The 24,426-nt window shown below is 38.0% G+C and overlaps 1 long non-coding RNA gene across 1 annotated transcript; it reads right to left on the reverse strand.

Annotated features, from left to right (window-relative positions):
• Positions 1–3,703: 3,703 nt before the first annotated feature.
• LOC133817621 (uncharacterized) lies at positions 3,704–5,273 on the reverse strand. The gene is made up of 2 exons (XR_009885615.1): positions 4,347–5,273; positions 3,704–4,031 (listed from the first exon to the last, which is right to left on the reverse strand). It is a non-coding gene; the product is annotated as an uncharacterized LOC133817621 (long non-coding RNA).
• Positions 5,274–24,426: the final 19,153 nt, after the last annotated feature.

The following is a 24,426-nucleotide window of genomic DNA, read 5'->3' on the forward strand; positions in this document are numbered from 1 at the left end:
CGGAACATTGAACTTCACCAAATATAGTAAAAGACTCAACCCCGAGCACCCTAGGCTAAATTTCCAAGCCTAAAATCTTAAAATCCCAAAATCCCTTAAGCGTCGCGGCATAGGCCACCCATGCCGCGGCATGGCCCCCAAACAGAACCCCCAAAGGCTCAAAAACAGGTAAGGGCCGCGACATTGCTTGGGCCATGTCGCGGCCCGCCCTTCTTCCTCAGCATGCAACACCCTTGAAGGGCCGCGGCTCACCAAGAACCATGCCGCGGCCCGACCCTTCGAACCCAAAAAAAACCACCATTTTCAATCTCCAAACCTCACCTAAAGCTATCCCAAAGCCCCCAAACCAAAAACCAATTAATATTAACAACATTAGAATGATTAAAACAACGTAATCCAACCAGAAATCCAGCCTAAGACTCACTAAAATCCCAATTCTAATTTCTGAAATTTCAAACCCATAGAACCCAAAACCAGCCATGAAAACTCTCAAATTCAACCATCAAAATTTGAATTAAACCTTACCTCAGCTGTAGAATCGATTCTCCATGAGTCCCCTGACCTATCTTCAAAGTTTCAAGCCTCAATCCCACCTTAAATTCCAAAAACCACAGATATTTAAGATTCAGCCATTTTCTTTGAATTCCTAACCTTAGAAACGAAAATTCAATACTTACCTTAGCACTAGCTCAGACCTTGATCAATTCCTGAGTTAATCCTCCTATTTATTCCCTTCACTTCCCTAAAACACAGCTCAATTCCAGCTATTTCCTCTCAAATTCAGAAGTTCTTCCTTAGCCAAGAGAAAAGAGAGAGAAAAAGAGAGTTAGGGTCGGTTTATTATTTCCTGTCTAATATTTTCCTAAGTCTTCCAAGTATACCCTTATTTTATTAAACTAATCCCAAAGCTCGGGGTGCCGAAAGCGTCCCCGAGGCCAAAACGGTAAAATCCCCCAATAATCCTGCCTAGACATCCTAACCTCAAATATATCTCCAATTATTTATTTTCATCACCCGATAATCTAAACCACTACCCAATACCTAAAATACCCCTGACTTGTCCAAAGTCAATTATAATGCCCCGTTGTGACTTCTCCTGCTATCTAGCCCTAGGATCGCCTCGAGTCGCCGGCTGCAGATTTATCCACATTATAATGTGGTTCTCGCATATATCACATATCATATTACCACATAATATAATCAATTATCATATAAGCATCATTAAACATATAATAACTCATTAAATCACAGTTATTCCAGTAATGCCCTCCTGGCACACTAATCAAGGCTCTTAAACCTTATTAGTGAATTTGGGTCGTTACATAGAGGAATGAGCTTCTCTACAGATTTCGATGCTAACCCAATGAATGCACGCACATGCCTATCATTTTTTATAACGGTAGGTTTGACGGATTGTGATAGGCATGTGTACGGGACCTCAATTTTCAAGTCATGCACACATTTATCCACTTCAAGCTCATCGTACAGAATGTCAAGCAGTTGCTCATATGTCACACCATTCTCCACGAGCAGAACTTGATTTTCAGTATCTCTGAAAATCAAATCCCTATTTTTGAGTTCCCAAACACCATTGAATGCAACAAATACGGAAACAGTCGAATCTACAAAAAAAAAAAAAAAACAAAAAAAAAAGGTCAAAAAGTTAAACTACAACATAAAATAGAAAATATCGATTTCTATCGTTATATGTCGAGTCCTATTGATGTCACACATATCGAGTTTTATCGAGTACAGTCGAGGACTATCGAGGCAAACAATCCAATAAAATTCTTATACACCTATCGAGTTTTATCGAGTACAATCGAGGACTATAGAGGCAAACAATCCAATTAAACTCTTATACACCTATCGAGTTTTATTGAGTACAATCGAGACAAACAATCCAATTAAACTCTTATACACCTATCGAGTTTTATCGAGTACAATCGAGTACCATCGAGGTACTAACATCCTAACACTATCGAGCCACGTCGAGGTCCATCGAGGACCATCGAGCCAGCATGCATACAACACATTGAGACCTATCGAGTTTCATCGAAACTCATCGAAGCAGGAAAAAAATCCAGAAAAAAACGCACGAAATATCCAAAATTCATTCCGTGAAAAATTGCAATAAAACATGAAGACATACACAGATCTGTTCGAAATAAGACAAGTAATGTAACCAGACAAGTTTCCTCACTACATATAACAAATATATACTTATCCATACGATTTTTTCCCCTAGATCCGAAATCCAAAATGAAGTTTCTTGACTTAAAAGGATTCAAAACTTGCCCCTAGATCATAAATGCAAATTAATGGTGGCTGGCTTTTTTTTTTGTGTACGAGAGTTTGAGAGATAGAGAGAGAAAACATAAAAGATAGAAAACGAAGACTATGAGAAAAAAAGAGGGAAAATTATGTGGGTATTTTAGATAATAACGGCATTAATAGCACCAGAACAAAAATTATATAGTGATAATGTATTTTTCAAATGAAGTGTTACTTATTGCATTAATACTCAAATTTCCCATTCAAAATAACAATAATCTTAAAGAAGTGGCCACCGACGGGGCAAAGTAACTATGCTGTGCTATGCTATGCTATCATGCATACTAGAATTTTCATTTGCATTAAATTTTCATTTATTAGTGTGTACGTAAGAGCAAGAGGTAATTTGGTTTGGTGATTTGTGTCAGAAAATAAAGATATTGTAGTAGTCGTACGCCGTGGAAATTAGGAGGAGATGCGCCTGAACAATCGCCCAGCAGACGACGTGGCCCTGGCCTGGCATCGTACTCGTACGTAGCCCCACCCCCACTTGTCACTGTCACTCGTACACTAACAGTCACAGATGCTGCGTTTTGTTGTGCTCATACCAAAACCCCCAAAGCCCCGCTTATTTTTTTTATTAGTTTTTCTCCCATATCATCATGTTCGGGAACTGTCTCCTATCAAAATAAAAACCATACCAAATAACCCACATACTTTTTATTATTATTGTTTACTTTTTGCCAACTGCCATTAATTGATTGGATTAGAAAATTAATTGTGTTAAAAAAAAGTTAAAACGATTTAGTTTTGACATGTTTTGGACCTTGGATTCCATTTCCATCAATATTCAATTGCCAAACTAAAGACCAGTGAAACAGGTAATTGAGATTCCAAGACAAAATAAATAGAAATTTTGGAAAGACCCAATGATACTATTGACTCTTCAAAGGGAGAGTGATATTTTTCTTTTTATTTACTCATAAAATAAATTTGTGAACCAGTATTTCTGACAGAGCAGATTGAAGATTCTCCGGCTCTGCTTCTATTCCAGTAGTTATTATGAGCGTATCAAAACAAACTACAAAGACTACAGGAGAAAGAAAAACCCACAAAACGTCGAGTCATCGATAGAAGTTTCTTGACTTTGTTAATACAAGGACAATTTGTATTGGATTCTCAACCCCACTCGTCTTTACATGGCGTAAATTATGCTTTGAATTTTCTTTCATTTTTTTTACCAGTGAGAAAACCAACAACCAACTCTATACTAGTGAACTTTTACTACTTTTTCACCTTGCTTTGCAAAAATATTAAGAGAACTTAATTCCCCACTAGTTTGTTTTTGTAAGAAACGCATTAACTAAGCTAATTATATATTCGTAAGTATTAAGTAAGAGGTGACTAAAGTTATATAATTATAGATTAATTTAAAAGTATCCCATTTTCATCATTATATTATCAACACAAAAACAATAATTATCATAGGGTCAATTGTGTCATTTACAGAAACATTCACCCAACTGCCATTGGATTCTAACAGTTTTGATTTACAAACCTCGGATTTAGCATATTCAGACAGAGCTTCCAAAAACCAAAACCAAGATAGAAATAAAAAGAAAATTCAAAATAATTAAAAATAAATAAGGGAATCTGCATGACTGTAAAGTGTAAAAAATTTATGGTCAAAGGGCATTATTTCTCGAGGGCCCCGAACTCCCTGACCCTTAAGACTTCGATGACCAAAACGATCCACACTGGTCAGTGTAAATATTAATGGAGCCATGATAAGCAAAGAGGAACTCAGCTGTAAATACAACTATTTTAAGGGACAAAATCAATAGTAAATTCCTTAATTCTGGAGGATGTTAACAAAGATGTCTTCCCCAAACCCACATTACTAACATTACCAGAATAGAATTTGCCATTTGCCAAGGAATTTAAAATTAAAAAATAAAAACTAAGCAGCAATTCTATACAAACTGAACCAAGAATCAAGAAATCTTTATGGCAAAAAAAAAAAGATAAAAATTTGCTAATTGACCCATAAAAGAATCGGCATGAGCACTTACTTAAATTCAGCTTAAGCTAAGAATTGCCTGGACCTGGAGTCAACTGGACCTGACCCGGTGGACTGACTGTTGGCCCTGGACTAACAATGACGGCTGGAGGAGGCGGCGATTGTGATGGCGGTGGCTGAGTTAGGTCAGGGTTAGGCGGCGGCGGCGACTGTGAGCTGGGGCTAGCGTCTGGCGGAGGTGGGACTGGGTTTGAGTACGGTGGTGGAGGGGGAGTTTGAGTTTGAGCTGGGTTAGGTGGGCTGAGAACAGAGCCTGGTGGGGTTGGCTGACCGGAGCTGGGATCCGGGGTTGTTGGGCTTGATTGGCTAGAGCTAGAACTTGGATTCTGATTCGGATTTGGATTAGGGAAGACCGCAGGTGGAGAAAGACAGGAGACATCGATGCATTTATGGTCCTTGTGATGGATACTATGGCGTAGAAGGCCGAATCCCAAGACCAGACCAATGACCACCAGCACCGTCACTATGAAAATGAAGATCTTTGTTGCTTTGCCCACATAACACATTCTTAATGTATTTTTTTCTTTCTCACCCCTGTTTCTGGGTTACCAAAAAAAAATCTGAATCTGGGTTTGTAGTATTATTATATATTTTTGGGTGGGTCTAACAGAGAGGAAGGAGAAGAGGAAGAGAGGTAGAGGGTAATGGGGTTAGAAGGGGTGTGGCTCGTTTTCGTCTTTTTCTCATGGTGATGAGGAAGACGAACAAGGAAATGGAAAAGGGAAAGGGAAGAGTGAGAGACGGTAATGGTAGTGGTGCATCTTTGGGGTTTGGGTGCGCAGAGAGAATGAGACAGAGTGGGTTTTGGATTTAGTGGTTTTAAGAAATGTAGAGCGTTAAGTGTGGCACGTGAAGGCCATTTATGACAGATAAAAGTAGATAGATGGGTTTGATCATGTACTGCCTCCAACTCTCTAAAGTATGCCTCTGTACTTCTATTTCTTCTACACTCCAGTTTTATTACTGTTACTAAAATGACCTCAGCTTCCAACAAATTACAACACCACCACTGTAAATTCCAACTTATCACTAATCTTGCCCCCAGCTCGAGGATTATATAGGACCTAAATGAGAAATTAAAACTAAAAATTAATCGAAAATAGGATGGCAAACCTATTGTATTCGATGCATATAGAATGAAAAAAAAAAAACGTTCAAAGGGAGAAAATCATTGAAGTGAGGAGTAATTGTTTTTTTTTTTAACTTTTATAAATTATGTACATTGTTGAAACTTATATATAAATTATTAAAAAAAAACATGAAAAGTTTCTTCAATTCATTTTATTAGGGAAGTTTCATCAACCATATAACTTTATGAATTTTTTTAATATGCCATCATAAATTACTATCCAAAATATATGATAATTTTAATATTCTTTAGAGAAAAAAACCATAACATTCAAACACTTATTTTCTCTCTCAGTCTGAACTCTCTATTTTAATGTTCTTCATTCTCTCACTCATTCTAATATTGTAGATCTCGAAAAAATATGAAATAAAAAAAATCATCTGAAACAGATATTTTAGTGAAAAAATATAAACCTCCAAATTTTTCTTCAAATTTTAGTGCAGAGCATCAAAATTGTATTAAAAAAGCATCGTTTTCGCCAAAAATAAAGATTTTATGATTGGATCACAAAAGTATCGAAACACCATCGTTTTTGCAAAAAAAAATAAAAATTCATGATTGCATTGCAAAAGCGTCGAAACACCATCAATTTTGCATCGAAGAAGCATCGTTTTCGCCAAAAATCAAGTTTCATGATTGCATTGCAAGAGTATCAAAATTGCATCAATTTTGGCCAAAAAAAAGTTTTCATGATTGCATCACAAGAGCATCGAAACACCATTGATTTTGCATTGAAATTGCATCGATTTTCCATCGAAAAATATCGTTTTGGGCAAAAATCAAGTTTCATGATTCTATCACAAGAGCATCGAAACACCATCGATCTTGCATCGAAAAAAAAATCGTTTTGGCCAAAAAAATCAAGTTTTCATGATTGTATTGCAAGAGTATCGAAATCGATGCAAAATCGATGGTATTTCGATGCTCTTGCGATGCAATCATGGAAACGTGAGTTTTGGCAAAAACGATGCTTTTTCGATGTAAAATCGATGCAATTTCGATCCTCTTGTGATGCAATCATGAAACTTGATTTTTGACCAAAATGGTATGTTTTTCGATGCAAAATCGATAGTGTTTCGATGCATTCTTCAATGCAATCATGAAAACTTGTTTTTGGCCAAAACAATGCTTTTTCGATTCAAAATCGATGGTGTTTCGATGCTCTTGTGATACAATCATGAAAACTTGATTTTTGGCCAAAACGATGTTTTTTTCGATGCAATTTCGATGTTCTGTACTGAAATTTGACGAAAATTTTGCAGGTTCATATTTTTTCACTCAAATGTTTGTTTCAGATTAATTTTTTTTAATTTGGTACTTTTTCGAGATCTACAAGATTAGAATGAGAGAGAGTGTGAGAGAATGAGAGACGTTAGAGAGAGAGTTCGGAATGAGAGAAAAAATGAATGTTTGAATGTTAGGAGTATTTTTGTCCAAAAAATAGAAATTGTCATATATTTGGGACAGTAACTTATATTAGCATATTCAAAAATTTCATTAAGTTATTATGCATAGAACATGAAAATTTCATTTTATTATTGAGGATTTCGAATTGCTTTCTAATATTTTTTTTAAGGTGTATATAGAGTGATGATTATAGTTAAGGGGTTATACTCTAAAGGAATGCCTACTTTTGCGGAGGAGAGAGGAAATAGATCTATACTCAATTAAAATTAACCATAAGCAAAGCATGCAGTACCATTGTTCGATTAAGCTGGTGTGGTGTGTGATACTTACTTTTTTGGATGGGTTGTCACTACTCTTTCTCCTATATTGTTTGCACAATACCAACCCATCCACCCGCATTGAAATATAGTTTGTTACTATTTCTTCTTCTGTCTATATTCTGTGATTAAGAGAGAATTATGCGATCAAAAATACATTTTTATTTTTCAAAACACTCTTTTCTTCTTTGTAATTTCCAAGCATATCAGTGTGTGTCTGAGGCATTTGTATATTTAATAATATTCTCAGACGTAGGTAAATCTGGGTTGTTTTATTCTCGGACACCGAGGATAATAATTTGCTTATATGATAATGTCGCAAACCGTCTTAAAAAGAGTGCTCTAATCCCCAACTAAACCTAATAAATTTAATCGATAGTTTTGTTCTTATTTAATTTGTGCATCAACATACATACATATTATTAAATTTATAATATTAATAGATATAAAAATATTTTTTTAATGAATTTTACTTAATAAATTTTGAATATATAATATTATTATATTTTGAGTTTCATACTATTTAAAATATTATATTAAGATTATTCTAATTAATTAAGAATTTTTTTTCTTTTTATTTTGATATGATCAATGCATACCAGTAATCATAGTTAATTCTCGTTATTTAATATATGCTTTCTCCTTCACGGAATTATATGATGATATAATTAACTTATGGGTAATTGAAAAACCGTCATCAATTCACCCCATTGCCATTCCTAGCAGAAAATAAAAATATGTAAGAAAATCATCTACGCCTATTGATCCATACTCAAACTCTAAATACATGGTGTAAGAAAACAAGTGTTGAGCTTTAGTCACCAAAACATTTCTTTATGGTTGTGCTCTCTGCGTCAAAGTTTCGACAATGTAACCAACCTTTCTTCGATTTTGAATCAGTTAGTAACATTTGAAACGTTGATGCTTGATGACCAAACTAAATGATCTGTTAAAGAAAACGAATCCAATGAAAGATCAATGAATGAATGAATCGGTTAAGCAGACTAAATCATGGTCTACTCTAGGACCAATTCTCCACCAGAACTAATTCGTATATGAAAGATGTCAAGATCATTTTACACTAACGTGTTTGTAAATTTATTTAAAGGAACCACCTAGCACCAATTATAACCAACGCACTCAGAAGACGATTTTGGACTCGACCTCTAATATTAGAAGAATCAGATTCGTCATCTATCTAGGAATGAAGACGATTCTGTAAGAGTTGTAAAAGCCTCATTAATAAGGGTAAGTCTTATATATTATACCTCTGAGTTTGATTTCGTAATGTTAAATTTTTGGCTTAGGTATCATAGTAAGTATTCATTCATAATGCCATTCAGCTCTCTCTTTATTTGTTTTATGTAAGTTAAAAGAAAGATCTTACAAATCTAACTGTTAGAATAAGTTTGGACGACCATTACATTCACGACAAGTTGTACTTCTTTGCACCAACAAATTCTATTTCGGATAATTTACAAAGTTTTCCATTTATTTTGGTTAAATTATATATTCTGTTACTTATTTTTTTTTTTAAATTAGGAAAAAATTTTCCTTAATTTTAATTTCTAAGTTCACATTTGAATGAAAATTTAGTAAAAACTAAATAAGAAAGTAACATAAGACATAGGTCAAAATTCAAAGATTAGATTAAAAATAAAATAAGAAAAAATAAATTAGTTTGCTTCACAATTATTGTCATCCATAGTTCTGATAAAATATTGTCTATTAAATAGAAATTAATACCAATCAAACGTTGTTACTAGGAGAAAATATAATAAAATATTAAACATGTGTTTTATTTATTTTTTAAATATCAAGTGATAAATTAAAATTCAATCAATCATAATTTTGGAGGTATATTGTTCTAATAAAAAAAATCACCAAATTTGAATACAAGAGACTTATTTTTTTTTTATCATATTAGAAAATACAAAGATTTTTTCTAAACTTTCTTAAACAATAAACCCAGCCCTCCGCCAGTGATGCCCCTCCACCCCTGCCCCCAACGGGCCACACACCTCTGCCGCTCTGGTTCTTCTTATTCTTTCTTTAGATTTGGTTTTATTCTTATTCATTTTGTTCTTTTTTTTTCACATCTGATTTTATCATTTCAAATCTGATTTTGTATTTCATAGTTGATTTTTTTTTTATTCTAGACCTAATTGTAATTAGTTACTATCACGATCTGTTCTGATTTTTGGTTTTTTTTTTAAATCTATTTAAGTAATTAGGTACCGTAGCACCTGATTCTTTTTATTCATATCTGATTTTTTTAGACCTAGCTATAACCAGCTATGATAATGATTAATTTAGATTTTTTTTAGATCTAATTTTGTTTTCACACCTGACTAAGTAACCAGATACCATGGCGACTATTTTTTTTTAGATCTGATTTTTTTTTTCAAACTTAGCTGTAACCAGTTACGAACATGATCAGTTTAGATTTTTTGTTTGGATCCAATTTTTTTCCAAGTCTGGCTAAGTAACAGGTTACCATCCCAATTGTTTTTTTAGACCTAGCTATAACCACTTACCTTCACGAACAATTTATTTATTTTTTTCATAACAATTTTTTTTCTTCCGAATCTCACTAAGTAACCAGTTACAATTTAATTGGTATTTTGATAATTGTACATTGCAAAAAAAAAAAAATCAAAATTATTTTTATAGTTGTAACTAGTTACTACAACACCACTTAAAAAATAAAACTATTTTTATAGTTGTAACCAGTTAACACACACCACTAACAAAAATTGACAGTGGCATACGATTGCTACCAAAAAAAAAATCAAAACTATTTCTATAGTGGTAATCGGTTACTGCAGAGAAAATGTTGATTGAAGAAGATAAAAAATAGAAGAAAAAAAAAAGAAATGTGAATAAAAAACATGGTGAAAAAGGTCTTAGTTTTTTTTTCAAAAAATAATGTAAAAAAACGTTTTATAAAATATGAATGATAACAAAATAATTCCTATTAGACATCCATCACCCATTCGGATTGTACCTGTTAGGGTTTTATGCCCTAATTAAAACTCAATCTCTTTGTAATCTCATTTATTATCAATAAAAGAATAGAAATCATTTTTTGACTTGGTCAATCACTTTGCTCACATTTTTCATGATTATTTGTTTAATATAAACTTCTATTAAATCCCGAGCATATAGCTAATCATATTTATAGTGACGTAATCACAGTGGAATATAAATATGATTATATGTTCAAAATAAGTTAGTCCTAAGATTAGTCAGTGCACATGATTTACACTGACTTGCCAATCTACGATATGATCTACTTACACATTGTAGTGTTATGTTCTTTCCAGAACATTAGTAAAGTAGATAAGATCGGATGTATTTGTTACATTGAACTGGACCGATATTGGCAGTTGATAGGATATGTAAACACACCGTTATTATCTATTCTAGTCATATCATATAGTTGACCATAGGTCAATTCAATCTCAATTCTGAGTGGTTAGTATTCTAACTTATTGTATTATTTGAGTTCTTTGACTTATTCGTTACCAGCTTACCCTACGGACTAGCCCATACTTACATCTTGGGAAGTCGGTAGTATAATTGAGTAGGAGTGTTAATCATAGATATGAACATCTATAGCTTCTGATGAAGAAGTGAAACGATGGTTTCCTTTTAGTTTTGTTCAAGGTGTTAAATGATAGAGATCTCATTTCAGTAATTAAATTAGTTTACTGAAATATCATTTACAAGGAACTAAGTGTTTTAAGGATAAAATACAATGAGGGGTAAAATGGTATTTTAATCCCATCTCATTGTAGATCGTCTATAGAGGATTGAGTGACAATTATGGTTGTAACAATGGATAATTAATAGCGTATCTATATTTGTTATAGAGCGTTCTATGAATTCAAGAGTGCAATGCCGAGTCTTTAGTGAAGTCACGAGGAATTAATAAGTTAGTAAATTTATTTGTTAGATTTATGATAACTTATTGGAGCTTGATTTCATAGGCCCATGGTCCCCACTGTACCTTGGATAAAATCATCTAGATAGTCTCAATTAATTGATTTAATTATCAATTAGAATTATCAAAATTGACCAGGTTTTGGATAGTTTCACAGAGTTATGTAATTTAGAGAAGAAAATAGAAATTATGGCAGATTTATTAATTAAGATAAATTGGTGTAATGCCCCGAAATCCCTAATGAGGTCTAAGGGTCGGATTAGTAGGTCGGGAGGGCCATAACTGATTTATTATGTCATTAAACTATTACGTGCATGGTTATGTGAATTATATTATAATATGATGTTAAATGCATGCATGTGGGTCCACATTTCATCTTAGGGGTATTTTGGTAATTTGGCCCGTTGAGGGCATAATTGTATATTTGTATGCATGTCGGTGAACTGTTGTTGAGACCACATTATAATGTGGATTTTTTCGAGCTATTCGGCATGAGACGATCTTTGAATTTAAATTATCGGTTTGGTCATAACAGGTTTAAGCTCGAGGCACGGGGTGAGTCTTGGGGTGGTTTGATGATTAGAGCATTACCGGGAATTAAAGGGTAATGGGATATGATTTTACTGGTATTTGAGAATAGCGGGAATTGGAGGGTGTTAATTATGATTAACGAGGTAGGTGGAAAAGGATGGTTTTTCCCTTGGGAGTTGTTAAGAAGTGATTTAAGCATGGAGGGTATTTTGGTCATTTGACCTAGGCTATATAAAAGCTGAAGGCTGTAGAAATAGAACCAAAAGCAGAGCCTTGTTACCTTCCTCACGATCATCATCTTTCTCTTCTCCTTCCTTTGAATTTTGAAGCAAGTTTGGGGATTCAAGCTTGGAGATTGAAGCTTGAGGTCTTAGGCTAGTGTTCAACCATTGAAGAGGTTTCAGTTCAAGCATAAGGTAAGGTTCTAGTTCCATTTTATAGTGTCTTGCTCTATTTTTGTGCTGGTCTTAAGGTTTGGAGTTTTGATCATTAAAATGGGGAATTTGATGAAGTTTTGATTGGTGTAAGGCTTAGGTTTTGATGCTTATATGGTAGATAAGTTGTGGTAATAGTTGGTGGCTTTGCTTGGTGATATTGTGAGAGTTTTAATGGGGTTTTGAAATGACTTCGAAAGGGAAAAACAAGGATTTTTGGCTGAGTTTTAGGTAGGGGCGCGACTTTGTTCTTGAGCGCCGCGACCCAAGCTCATTGAAGAGGAAGGGAGAAGCTGCTAGGTCGTTGGGCCGCGACATGGAGAAGGAGGGTCGCGGTTCGTGTTTGGGAAATGAAAGGGGGTTGTTTGTGACAGTCAAAATCCCGTGATCCGTAAGGGGAAAGACCGGGTAAGCTGTGCAATCCCACACCGCCTGAGGAAGGTCAAGTGTAATGATTCTAAGACTGTGTAGGTATGGGACTACACAGTCGAAGAGGGCTTAAATGGATTGATAGGTACTACCTATATCAGGAAGGTGCATCTTCTTTTCGGTAGCCCATCACTTAAGAACTCCATGGTTAAGCGTGCTTAGCCTGGAGTAATCTAGGGATGGGTGACCTCCTGGGAAGTTTTCCCAGGAAGTGTGCGAGTGAGGACAAAGCACACTGGAAAGACTTGTCTTGGTTTGTAGGGCTAGTCGTCATTCCAGAAAGCAGCCATAGTGACGTGGGGCGTCACACTGTTTCTGGTAGAGGAGGCGAATCGCGGCATGCTGAGGGAGGGTCGCGACCCTTAGTGGCATTTGGCCCAAATTGTGTTTTTGGCTTGGGGATTCAAACCATAGGCCTCGGGATCGATCCTACTACCCGGTTTAGTAGGATTCAATGTCTCGGAGGCTAGATTTTGGTCCGGAACCTTTTGTGATTCATTTTATTGATGGAATCTCGTAATTGGTTATGACCAGGTGACTGCAATGCCCCAAATTTCCTAATAAGGTTTAGGACCTTGATTAGGAGGTCAGGAGGCCCATAATTGATTTAATATGCTATTAAATGAGAATATGCATGTTTAGGTGTATTAAATATGCATGTGAACCCATTTCTGAGTAATTGGGTAATTTTCATATTTTGGAAATTTCGGGCATATTTGACATAAATGTGATATGTGTGTGGTACTTTATTATTGTTTGGTTATGCTAGGGTTACTCAGCACGAGACGATCCTAGGAGGTAAGTTAGTGGGAAAGTCACAACGGGATTTATTCTTGACTTGGAGTGAGTCAAGGGGTATTTAGAGCATTATCGAGTTATTGGATAATGGGAATTAATATTTGGTGATAAATTGTGAGTTAGTAAGACCAAGGGGAAATTATGGAGGTTTTGACTATTTTGCCCCCGGGTATGTTTTCGGGACCCCAGCGTTAGGATTTGGTTGAGGCTACTTAAGCTTGAAGTAATCTTTTAAAAGAATAAAAGAACGTTCTGTATGTACTCTCTCCCTCTAAGTTTCCTTTCGTCTCCCGATCGCATTTTCGAAGGTAACTTGAGTTTTAGGACTCGGATTCAAGCGACGATTGAGGCATAGCGATCCTAGGGAAGATTAGAAGCTTATTAGCTGAAGGATTTAGTTGGAAACAACTCAATCAGAGGTAATTCAAGTTTTAAGTTTATAATGTTTTTTAAGCTTGAATTGGACTTTGTCTTTTGATGAGTTTTTGTTAGATTTGAGGCTTGGGTTTTGTGGGTTTTGGAACACGGGGATGTTTGGGAACTTTGATTTTTGAGTTTGGAGATGTTTGGATATGTTTTTGGGAGGTTTTAAAAGGTTGGAAACGGAGAAAAATGGCTGGTCCGAGGTTGGGCCGTGGCCTTGTTCTTGGGCGCCACGGCCCAGGCGCGAAGAAGTAGGTGGAGGAATTTGGGAGCTCTGGGGGCCGCAGCCCTGGGTATAGGGCACCGCGGCGCTAGCCCCTGCTGTTTTTGTTTTGACTGGGGGCCGCGGCTCAGGGAGTTGGGGCTGCGGTGCCTAAGGGTATATAAGGCCGAAATGATGTTTTAAGCTTGGGAACTCAAACCTTAGGCATCGGGATCATTCCTACTACCCAGATTGGTGGGGTTTGATGTCTCAGAGGCTAGGTCTTGGTTATGGGATTGGGTTCAAAACTTAAATTCATTGGATCACCATTTGTGGTTGTGACTAGGTTATCACTAGAGGCTTGGAAATGGGATCATGCTTGTGGCTTGTTTATTTGTAACCTGTGCTTGGAGCAAAGGTAAGAAAACTGCACCCTGTGTATATATGACATGCATGGTTATTCTTGATGCATGTTGGATGTTTAAATGTGACATGCATGGTTATTTTTGAGGCATGTCAAGTGATTAAATGTGATGCATGTGTTGCACGAGAAACATGTGATTAGGGCAAGCCATGAATATTGAATAAGAGATTGTTCAAAGCTTGAGCCTCTGTGTTTATGCATGATCTTAATTGTGCTAGTAATTGTTAAGTAAGCATGCTGAATGCCCTGTATTTGGATATTAGACATATGATATATGTTTGGTAGCATTGCTTACTTGTGTATGGCACTGACTAGTCATGGATGGCACTGGTTGCGTAATACTGACCTGAGTACGAAAAGGGCATAAGCGTCCTGAATGCAGGGCCGATAAAAGATTAGATCTAATTGATATCATCGTTGAATATCTCTAGGAGCATTGATGCTGGACCGGCCCTAAGGTCGATGAACATTATAAGCGCTTGACTAGTCTAGGCTAGTTACTCAGAGCCAGGGCCAAAGGCCTAGGTGACTGCTTGTCACATGGCTAGGGAGTGGAATCCCACAGTTGTGACTCTATGGTCATGCGGTAGGTTATATTGGTGACTAGTTCATCGAGCACCTATCTTGTTTAAGCTAGTGAAATGATCACTTATCTATAAAGCCCTGGTGACCCTATCGTCACATGGCTATTGGGAACGGAACCCACCTTAGTGACTAGTACAACTGTCACTATTCTATTTGGGATAAAAGCTCGAGATGATTATTATGATCATCGATTGATGTTGTATATTCATCATTACGTGAACTCATTTTCGTGCTTGAATAGGGCTATATTTGCTAGGCGTGTGCCTTATGATTCGATGTCATTATATGACTGTTCATGAGCATATTGAGTTTTCTTGCCGGGCTTCGGCTCACGTGTTCTATGTGGTGCAGGTAAAGGCAAAAGAAAGTTGGACCATCCTTGAGTTGGAGAGCTTAGGTGACGATGTGTACATATGCAGCTGCTCGACCGCCACGGCTGAGGTTTGAAGTAGAGGAACTAGGGTTAAACCCTGTTTTGCCGCTTAGATTGGCTGATTGTAAATATTTTCTTGTAATAGACTTTTAAATTATATTTTTTGGGATCCCAATGTATATAATAAACGTTCTAATGAAATGTTACATCCTAACCAAAAATTTTAATCCCTAATCCGCTAATCATACTTAGTTACACGATTTTGGCCAAATGACTCGATTAGCGAGTTTAGCACTGTTTACAAGGCACACTGTAACGGTCCCTGGAGTTTAGGGTGTTACAACTTGGTATCAGAGTGAGCCAAGGTTTATTGTTCCTGAAGACAAGCTAGGCATGTACATTCGTCACTGAAGATACCTTCACTCATGGAATGGTAACTATTTTTGTAGTTATGTGCTTAACTGCTTAAATAGAGTGTAAATGCTTTACCTGCACATTGTATTAGGGAGCATGAGATTCTGATAGAGCCTGGCTCTTGACTATATGATTATATGCTCCATGAATATATATGAATTTGATCATATGATTACCTGCTCCATGAATATATAATTGTGATATTTGCATGCTGGAGTTGGAGGCATGGTATGAATGTTGGAAGAGCAGGGATTATGATTGATGTATGAATGCCATGGGCATGTTTTTTAGCACTGCAAGTGGTTTGTAAATGTGGTGTTGTAAGATTGTTCCTGTGGGGAAAGCTCTTGATATGCTCATCATGTTTAATGGGTCAAGTTATTGACTGCAGATTCAATCAGCAGGTTTATAGCCAAGGCAGATAATGAGGCCTGGTGGTGGTTACACGGAGGCTGGGAGTTACAGCCAGGGTATTAGTTCTTCATCTGCTCCTATGAATTTTCACCAGATGTTCATAGATTTGCAATCAAGATTGCAGAGGCATGAGGAAGAGATCAGGTGTATGAAGTAACAGTGGAATCTGTTGGGGAGTACTTCCTCTTTGGTTATGCCAGGAGTGGCATCAGCTTTGGTTCAGCCTAGGGTTGAGAACATATGGGAATTTCTCTATGGAAGATTCCAGGAGTATTTCCCTCTAGTCTTCGAGGGAGGCCTAGATCAATTCAGAGCTGAGAAATGGATGGGCATGATCAGTTCCATTCTTGATAGTATGGGACTGGTAGGTCACGATAGGGTGGCTTGTGCGACATTTGTTTTGCAGGATGATGCCCGAACGTGGTGGGAAGTAGTATCCTAGAGACGAGACACAGCTGTGATGGATTGGAAAGAATTTAGGCAGCTGTTTAATAAAAAATATTTCTGTGATGTGGCCAAGACTGCTAAGATGAATGAGTTTCTGAATCTCGTTCAGGGTAATGCAACAGTAACCGAGTATGTTAACAGATTTGATGGGTTGGCCAAGTTTTCTTTAGACATGGTACCCACAGATGTGGCTTGGAAGGAAAGGTTTGTTCAGGGATTGAATCCTGGAATAGCTCAGGGCATTAGAGTTGCCCCAGTGTATGAAATCTCTACCTATGCTCAAATGGTAGAGAAGGCTCTTGTTGTTGAGAGCATAAGAAATGAGAAGAAGTGTGCCAGAGAGCATGAAGCTCAGATAGTGGTATCTCCACTTATTGGAGCAAGTAAGAATGAAAGATGGAAGAAAATTTATCCAATCTACACTCGGTGCAAGAAGCGTCATCTGGGAGAAGGCCGAGCAAAGGCATGTTTCGCATGTGGTATGGTTGGGCATATTGTGAAGAATTTCCCTGTGCTAAGAGAGGATGACCAAAAGGGGATGGACAGCTCGACTCCAGCTCGAGTGTTCATTCCGAGGCGGTCAGAGTCTGAGACTGAGACTAGCTCCTCAGGGGTGGTAGGTCAGTTTTCTAGTTCTAATTTCTAAGTTATGCTGACTGGTTTTGGTGCCATGCTGTTCCTTTGTTTGTTTCATATATAGAAGCATAAAGATGTTATGCAAATCACATGGTTATGTATTGATGGAAAAATAATACTGTATTGGTGATTTAAGAGATAAGTTGGATTACGATGAAAAAGACTCCTCAGTGGTTCTGATAAAGTTGGTTATGACTGGCTGTGGTTTGATCTGGGATATGGATTAGTTAAGTAAGTGTGGGGAAATTTTAAATGGCAAGGAAAGAATGGTATCTCTTGGGCTTGAGAGCGGAAAGCCTTGTGGCAGTTGGCACTGTGCATAGATTTGGTATGCTGATGACATCTGTATTGAGAGTTAGAGTTTTATGGTAGAAAGATGCATGGAACTCTTAGCTAGTGTGGTGGATGCCACTTAGATTGTGCCAGTGGGATCAGGACAGGCTGGATTAGTCTGTGAATTTCTGGATGTGCTTCCAGGGGATTAGTCGGGGTTGTATCTGCATAAGAAGGACAAAATGGTAATTGGATTAGTGCCAGGAATGGAGTCAGATTTAGAACTCTGTGTTGAATGGCTCAGCAGGGTTGTAAGAACTCGAGGCTTAGATATTGAGTTAGATGGAATTCTCAAAAGTGGATTTTTGATCTGGTTAGTACCAGTCAGAGACCAGGGAGAAGATTAATCAGAAGATTGTTTTATAACAGATAAGAGCACTGGGAATGCTGAGTTATTTAAGAGGGTAACTAATGCTGAGTTGTCTTGTTGAGGCAGATGGACAGCGCATTCAAAGGATTATTTGAATGGGATTTGTGATCGTCTTGGGCGATGGTATTGTGATGTATTTCTTGCGGAGATTTGCCAAGGTCAAGGAATGCCATAGGGGCAGGAGTGTCCTTGGATAGTAAGGATATTACAGGTGCCTTGGGAAATAGTTATGAGTCTTCTTGCATATCAGAACTAGTTAGTAGGTTGTTATGACACCTCAGTAGCAGGAGAAGTGATTGCTTATGCAACATGTTAGTTAAAGTATCTAACCAGAACTAGAGTAAAGTTTCTGGTGGGCCAGGTGGCCAGTTTTATGCTTGAAATTATCATTTCGGAAAGAATTAGAAGGAAAGATGATTAAGTGAATCTCATGCTATTGGGAGATTCTGGATGAATCTCATGCTATTCTCTTATTCTCTTCATTCAGGCATCATGGAAATTTGATAGGATATGAAAGATTTATGGTGGTGGCCTGAGATGGAGAGGGACGTAATGGAATGCGTGGTAAAGTTCTTAACCTGTTAGTAGGTCAAGACAGAGTATCAGGAATTAGCAAGGCCATTGCAGCCTTTGAGTATTTTGTAGTGGAAATAAGGAAACATCGCGATGGGTTTCGCAGTGGAATTGCCCAGGTTAGTGGATCAACGTGAATTGGTTTAGGTCATTGTGGACTAGTGTTTTAAGTGAGTTTATTTTTGTCAGCAAGGATGAATAATACAGCTAATCAGTATTCAGATCTCCATGTGAGAGAGATGTAGTGTGCCTTCATGAGATTCAAGGTCTATCTTATCAGATGAAGACTCTATTGTTACTTCCAGGTTATGGAAGGATGAGGGAAGGTGATGAATATATATAGATGGGATTCAGTGCAGTTCATTGTTCTCAGACTGATGTTAATAAGAGAGAGTTATCCAATAGTGGAAAGGTACCTTATGAAATGAGGTATGTTTGAGAATGTTTATCACCCGTTCATTGGAATGAGATGGGTGAGATGTTATATTTGGATCATAAGATGGTTTAGGGGACCATTGAGATTATTAGAGGTTGGAACTTGGATGCTCACTTCTCAGAGTAAGTGGGAAAGTTTTACTGAATTGAAAAGCAGGAACATAGAGTTCCAGGAAGAAGATTGTACCTTCCTTAAAGTATCACCATAGAAAGGGGTGATGAGTTAAGGGCAAATTGAGCCCTAGAGTAGTATAATAGTTTGAATCATGGATAGGACCAGTTAAGTTGATTTTGGATCGACCTTATCTTTGGCACTGTTAGTTGTATACAATGTATTATATATTTCCATGATGAGGACATGGGTTAAAAGAAACTCATGAGTTGAGTTATGAGAGTCTGGGGACTTGAAGCTAAGTTATCTTGTAAAGAATAGCCAGTCTAGATATGAGACAGAAAGAATAAGGTTCTGAGGAGCAAAGTGTACCTTGAGTTAAGGTATGTCACAGAAACAGTGGGGTCAAGGAAGCGACCTGGGAAACTGGAATCAGTTGTACAAAATTCTTATTCCGGGCTATTCAGATAAATTTCGAGGACGAAATTTCTATAGGAAGGGGATAGTTGTAATGCCCCAAATTTCCTAATAAGGTTTAAGACCTTGATTAGGAGGCCGGGAGGGCCATAATTGATTTAATATGCTATTAAATGACAATATGCATGTTTAGGTGTATTAAATATGCATGTGAACCCATTTATGAGTGATTGGGTGATTTTCATATTTTGGCCATTTCGGGCATATTTGGCATATATGTGATATGTGTGTGGTGCTTTATTATTGTTTGGTTATGCTAGGGTTACTCAGCACGAGACGATCCTAGGAGGTAAGCTAGTGGGAAAGTCACAACGGGATTTATTCTTGACTTGGAGTGAATCAAGGGGTATTTAGAGCATTACTGGGTTATTGGGTAATGGGAATTAATATTTGGTGATAAATTGGGAGTTAGTAAGACTATGGGGAAGTTCTGGAGGTTTTAATGGGGTTTTGAAATGAGTTCGAAAGGGAAAAACAAGGGTTTTTGGCTGAGTTTTTGGTAGGGGTGCAGCTCTGCTCTTGAGTGCCGTGGCCCAAGCAAATTGAAGAGGAAAGGAGAAGCTGCTGGGCCACGACATGGAGAAGGAGGGTTGTGGCCCGTGTTTAGGAAATGAAAGGGGGCCGTTTCTGGTTGAGGAGGCGGGTCGCGGCATGGTGAGGGAGGGCCGTGACCCTTAGTGGCATTTTCGCCCAAATTGTGTTTTTGGCTTGGGGATTCAAACCATAGGCCTCAGGATCGATCCTACTACCCAGTTTAGTAGGATTCAATGTCTCGGAGGCTAGATTTTGGTCCAGAACCTTTTGTGATTCATTTTATTGATGGAATCCTGTAATTGGTTATGACCAGGTGACTGTAATGCCCCAAATTTCCTAATAATGTTTAACACCTTGATTAGGAGGCCGGCAGGACCATAATTGATATAATATTCTATTAAATGATAATATGCATGTTTATGTGTATTAAATATGCATGTGAACCCATTTTTGAGTAATTGGGTGATTTTCATATTTTGGCCATTTCAGGCATATTTGGCATATATGTGATATGTGTATGGTGCTTTATTATTGTTTGGTTATGCTAGGGTTACTCAACACAAGATGATCCTAGGAGGTATGATAGTGGGAAAGTCACAACGGGATTTATTCTTGACTTGGAGTGAGTCAAGGGGTATTTAGAGCATTATCGGGTTATTGGGTAATGGGAATTAATATTTGGTGATAAATTGGGAGTTAGTAAGACCAAGGGGAAATTCTGGAGGTTTTGACTATTTTGCCCACGGGTATGTTTTCGGGACCCCGAGCGTTAGGATTTGGTTGAGTCTACTTAAGCTTGAAGTAACATTTTAAAAGAATAAAAGAACATTCTGTACGTACTCTCTCCCTCTAAGTTTCCTTTCGTCTCCTGATCGCATTTTCAAAGGTAACTTGAGTTCTAGGACTCGGATTCAAGCGAGGATTGAGGCATAGCGATCCTAGGGAAGATTAGAAGCTTATTAGTTGAAGGATTTAGTTGGAAACAACTCAATCAGAGGTAATTCAAGTTTCAAGTTTTAGAGTTTTTTAAGCTTGAATTGGACTTTGTCTTTTGATGAGTTTTTGTTAGATTTGAGGCTTGGGTTTTGTGGGTTTTGGATCATGGGGATGTTTTTGGGAGGTTTTAAAAGGTTGGAAACGGAGAAAAATGGCTAGTCCGAGGTTGGTCCGCGGCACAGGCTTGAAGAAGCAGGTGGAAAGACTTTGGGGGCTCTGGGGGCCACGACCCTGGGAATAGGTGCTGCGACACTTGCCCCTGCTATTTCTGTTTTAGCTGGGGGTCGCGGCTCAGGGAGTTGGGGTCGCGGCGCCTGAGGGTATTTAAGGCCGAAATGATGTTTTAAGCGTGGGAACTCAAACCTTAGGCCTCAGGATCATTCCCACTACCCGGATTAGTGGGGTTTGATGTCTCAGAGGCTAGGTCTTGGTTCCAGGATTTGGTTTAGAACTTGAACTCATTGGATCACCATTTGTGGTTGTGACTAGGTTATCACTAGAGGCTTGGAATCAGGATTGTGCTTGTGGCTTGTTTATTGGTAACCTGTGCTTGGACCAAAGGTAAGAAAACTGCACCCTGTGTATATATGACATGCATGGTTATTCTTGATGCATGTTGGATGTTTAAATGTGACATGCATGGTTATTGTTGAGGCATGTCAAGTAATTAAATGTGATGCATGAGAAACATGTGATTAGGGCATGCCATGAATATTGAATATAAGATTGTTCAGAGCTTGAGCCTCTGTGTTTATGCATGATCTTAATTGTGCTAGTAATTGTTAAGCAAGCATGTTGAATGCCCTGTATTTGGATATTAGACATATGATATATGTTTGGTAGCATTGCTTACTTGTGTGTAACGACCCAAAATCGCTAATAAGGCTTAAGGGCCTTGATTAGTGTGCCAGGAGGGCATTAATGGAATAATTATGATTTAAATGAGTAATTATATGTTTAGTAATGTTTATAAGATAATTGATGATATTATGTGGTAATGTGATATGTATATATATGTGATAAATGTGGGAACTACATTATTATGTGGTAGGTTTGTAGGGCACGACTCAAGGCGATCCTAGGGCTAGATAACGGGGGAAAAGTCACAACGGGGCTTAAGATGTGACTTTGGACAAGTTAGGGGTATTTTAGGTATCGGGTAGTGAGTTGGACTATCGGGTCATGAAAATAAATATATGGAGATATATTTGAGGTTAGGATGTCTAGGCGGGAATATTGGGGGATTTTTCCATTTTGGCCTCGGGGACGGTTCCGGCACCCCGAGCCACGGGATTAACTTAACAAGTAAGATAGACATAAGGAAGCCCTTAGAAAATATAAACTGACCTTATTTTCTCAGCCTTACCTCTCTATTCTCTCTCAAGGAAAACAAGGGGAAGAAACACAGAAACTTAAAGAGAATTTGTAGAATTCACCTGGAGTTTGAAGGATTGAAGGGGGGTGATTTGGAGGCTTAGCTCAGGAGTGAATCAAGAACTAAAACAAGGTTAAGGTAAGCTTTTAATCTTCTTCTCTGTGGTTAGAATTCTGGGTTTTGGTTAAGTGTTGAAGCAAACATGGTTTTGATGTCTTAAGGCAGAATTGAGGAGGAAACTTGGGGACTTAGCTTGGCTTTGGCTTGTTGAAGTGGTTCATCAGAAGAGGTAAGTTTCAACTCACGGTTTAGAAGTTTTAAATGGGATTTGAATGGCTGGTTTGAGTGTTTATAGCTCTTGAGTTTCAGAAATTGAAAAGAGAAGATTAGTGTGTGTTAGGCTGTGTTTTCCGTGGAATTATGTTGTTTAAGTCATGTTAAAGGAGTTGGGATTAATTGGCTATGAGTTGGGGAGCTTTGGGATGGTTTAAGGTGAGGTTTCAAGCTTAGAAATGATGGGTTTTCTGGGCACGAAGGGGAGGGCTGCGACTCTGTTCTAGAGCGCTGCAGCCCTAGGATGAAAAAGGGCCAAGGAGGCTCGGCCATGGGAGGGCGCCGCGGTGCCCAAGGCAAGGGCCGCGGCGCGTGTCTTGTTCAGGATGGGCTTGGTTCTGTTTTGAGGCTAGGGCCGCAGCTAAGCTTCAAGGGCCGCAGCCCTTGGTTGCACACATGAGTTTTTGAGGGTTTTAGGCACGGGAAAGTGGTCTAGTATGCTCAGGATTGGTTTCACCACCGTGCTTGGTGGAATTCGGATTCCCGGGGGTTAGCTTTGTAACTGGAAACCTATATCTGAGTATTAATGGAACCCTATACTTTGGTTGTGACTTGGTAATAAAGGCTTAGGCTCGGGAACAGATCATGCTTGAGGGGCGTTGCTCGTAATTCAATAGTTGTACAGACTAAAGGTAAGAAAACTGCACCTGGTCGAATATATGTGACGGGACTAAGGGCTCCCTATTGTAAACGCTTGAAAAGATGGTATTATGCCATGCAAGCCATTTAGTGAACCAATGGCCTAAGGGTGCCAAGGGTTTCACTAGCGCACAGGGCGCGGCTCGGCCACGTGTAGCCGAGGACAGCTTATTATGCACTGAGCTCGGTTTAAGCGGGCCGGAGTCAGTGGGTAAAACAGAGGGTGCAACCTAAGTCGTCGGCCCTAAATATTATGTGAAATGAGTGTTATATGTGATAGACTGTATCTTGAATCTGATTGTATGTGCTGAATATCTGTTGTGGATTATCTGATAGGAATACATGCATAACGAGTTAATTGTCCGCTATCATTGATTGAGTTGTTTAAGATGTTTTCTTGCTGGGCCTTGGTTCATGGGTGCTACGTGGTGCAGGTAAAGGCAAGGGAAAATTAGACCAGCCTTGACTGGAGAGCTCAGCGAGCTGAATGTACATAGCCAGGTGCTCGGCCGCCACGGTTGAGGTTTAGGCAAGAACGTGTGACCTGAAGACTGTCTGTTTTGCCTTAGTATGGCTAGTGAATACCCATGTACTTTTGGGAGTCTGTAAACTTATTTTAACTCTGTTTTCTTATGGGATCCCGTGTTTATAATAGTTTAAATATATGAAATGAGTCTTTTGAGACCAAAACCTTTTTAACCCTAGCTCTTACATGTTTAGTGAGACATTTTTAAAATGCTGACTTGATTAGCGAGTCTTGCACCTTTATAAGTACACAGTGTAACAGTCTTGGCTAACCAGGGCGTTACATTGTGTGTGGCACTAACTAGTCACGGACGGCCCTAGTAGTACATGTTCTGCCTGCGGTAGATCCGGTCCAAGAAATGATAAGACAAGTTGAGGAACAATTCAGGCTCCTCCAAGATGGAAAAGATAAAGAAAAAGCATACAACTCGAATGAGGAATCTCGAGCTCCAAAACAACAG

Source organism: Humulus lupulus, chromosome 2, assembly GCF_963169125.1.
Source record: "Humulus lupulus chromosome 2, drHumLupu1.1, whole genome shotgun sequence".
NCBI classification, from domain to species: domain Eukaryota; kingdom Viridiplantae; phylum Streptophyta; class Magnoliopsida; order Rosales; family Cannabaceae; genus Humulus; species Humulus lupulus.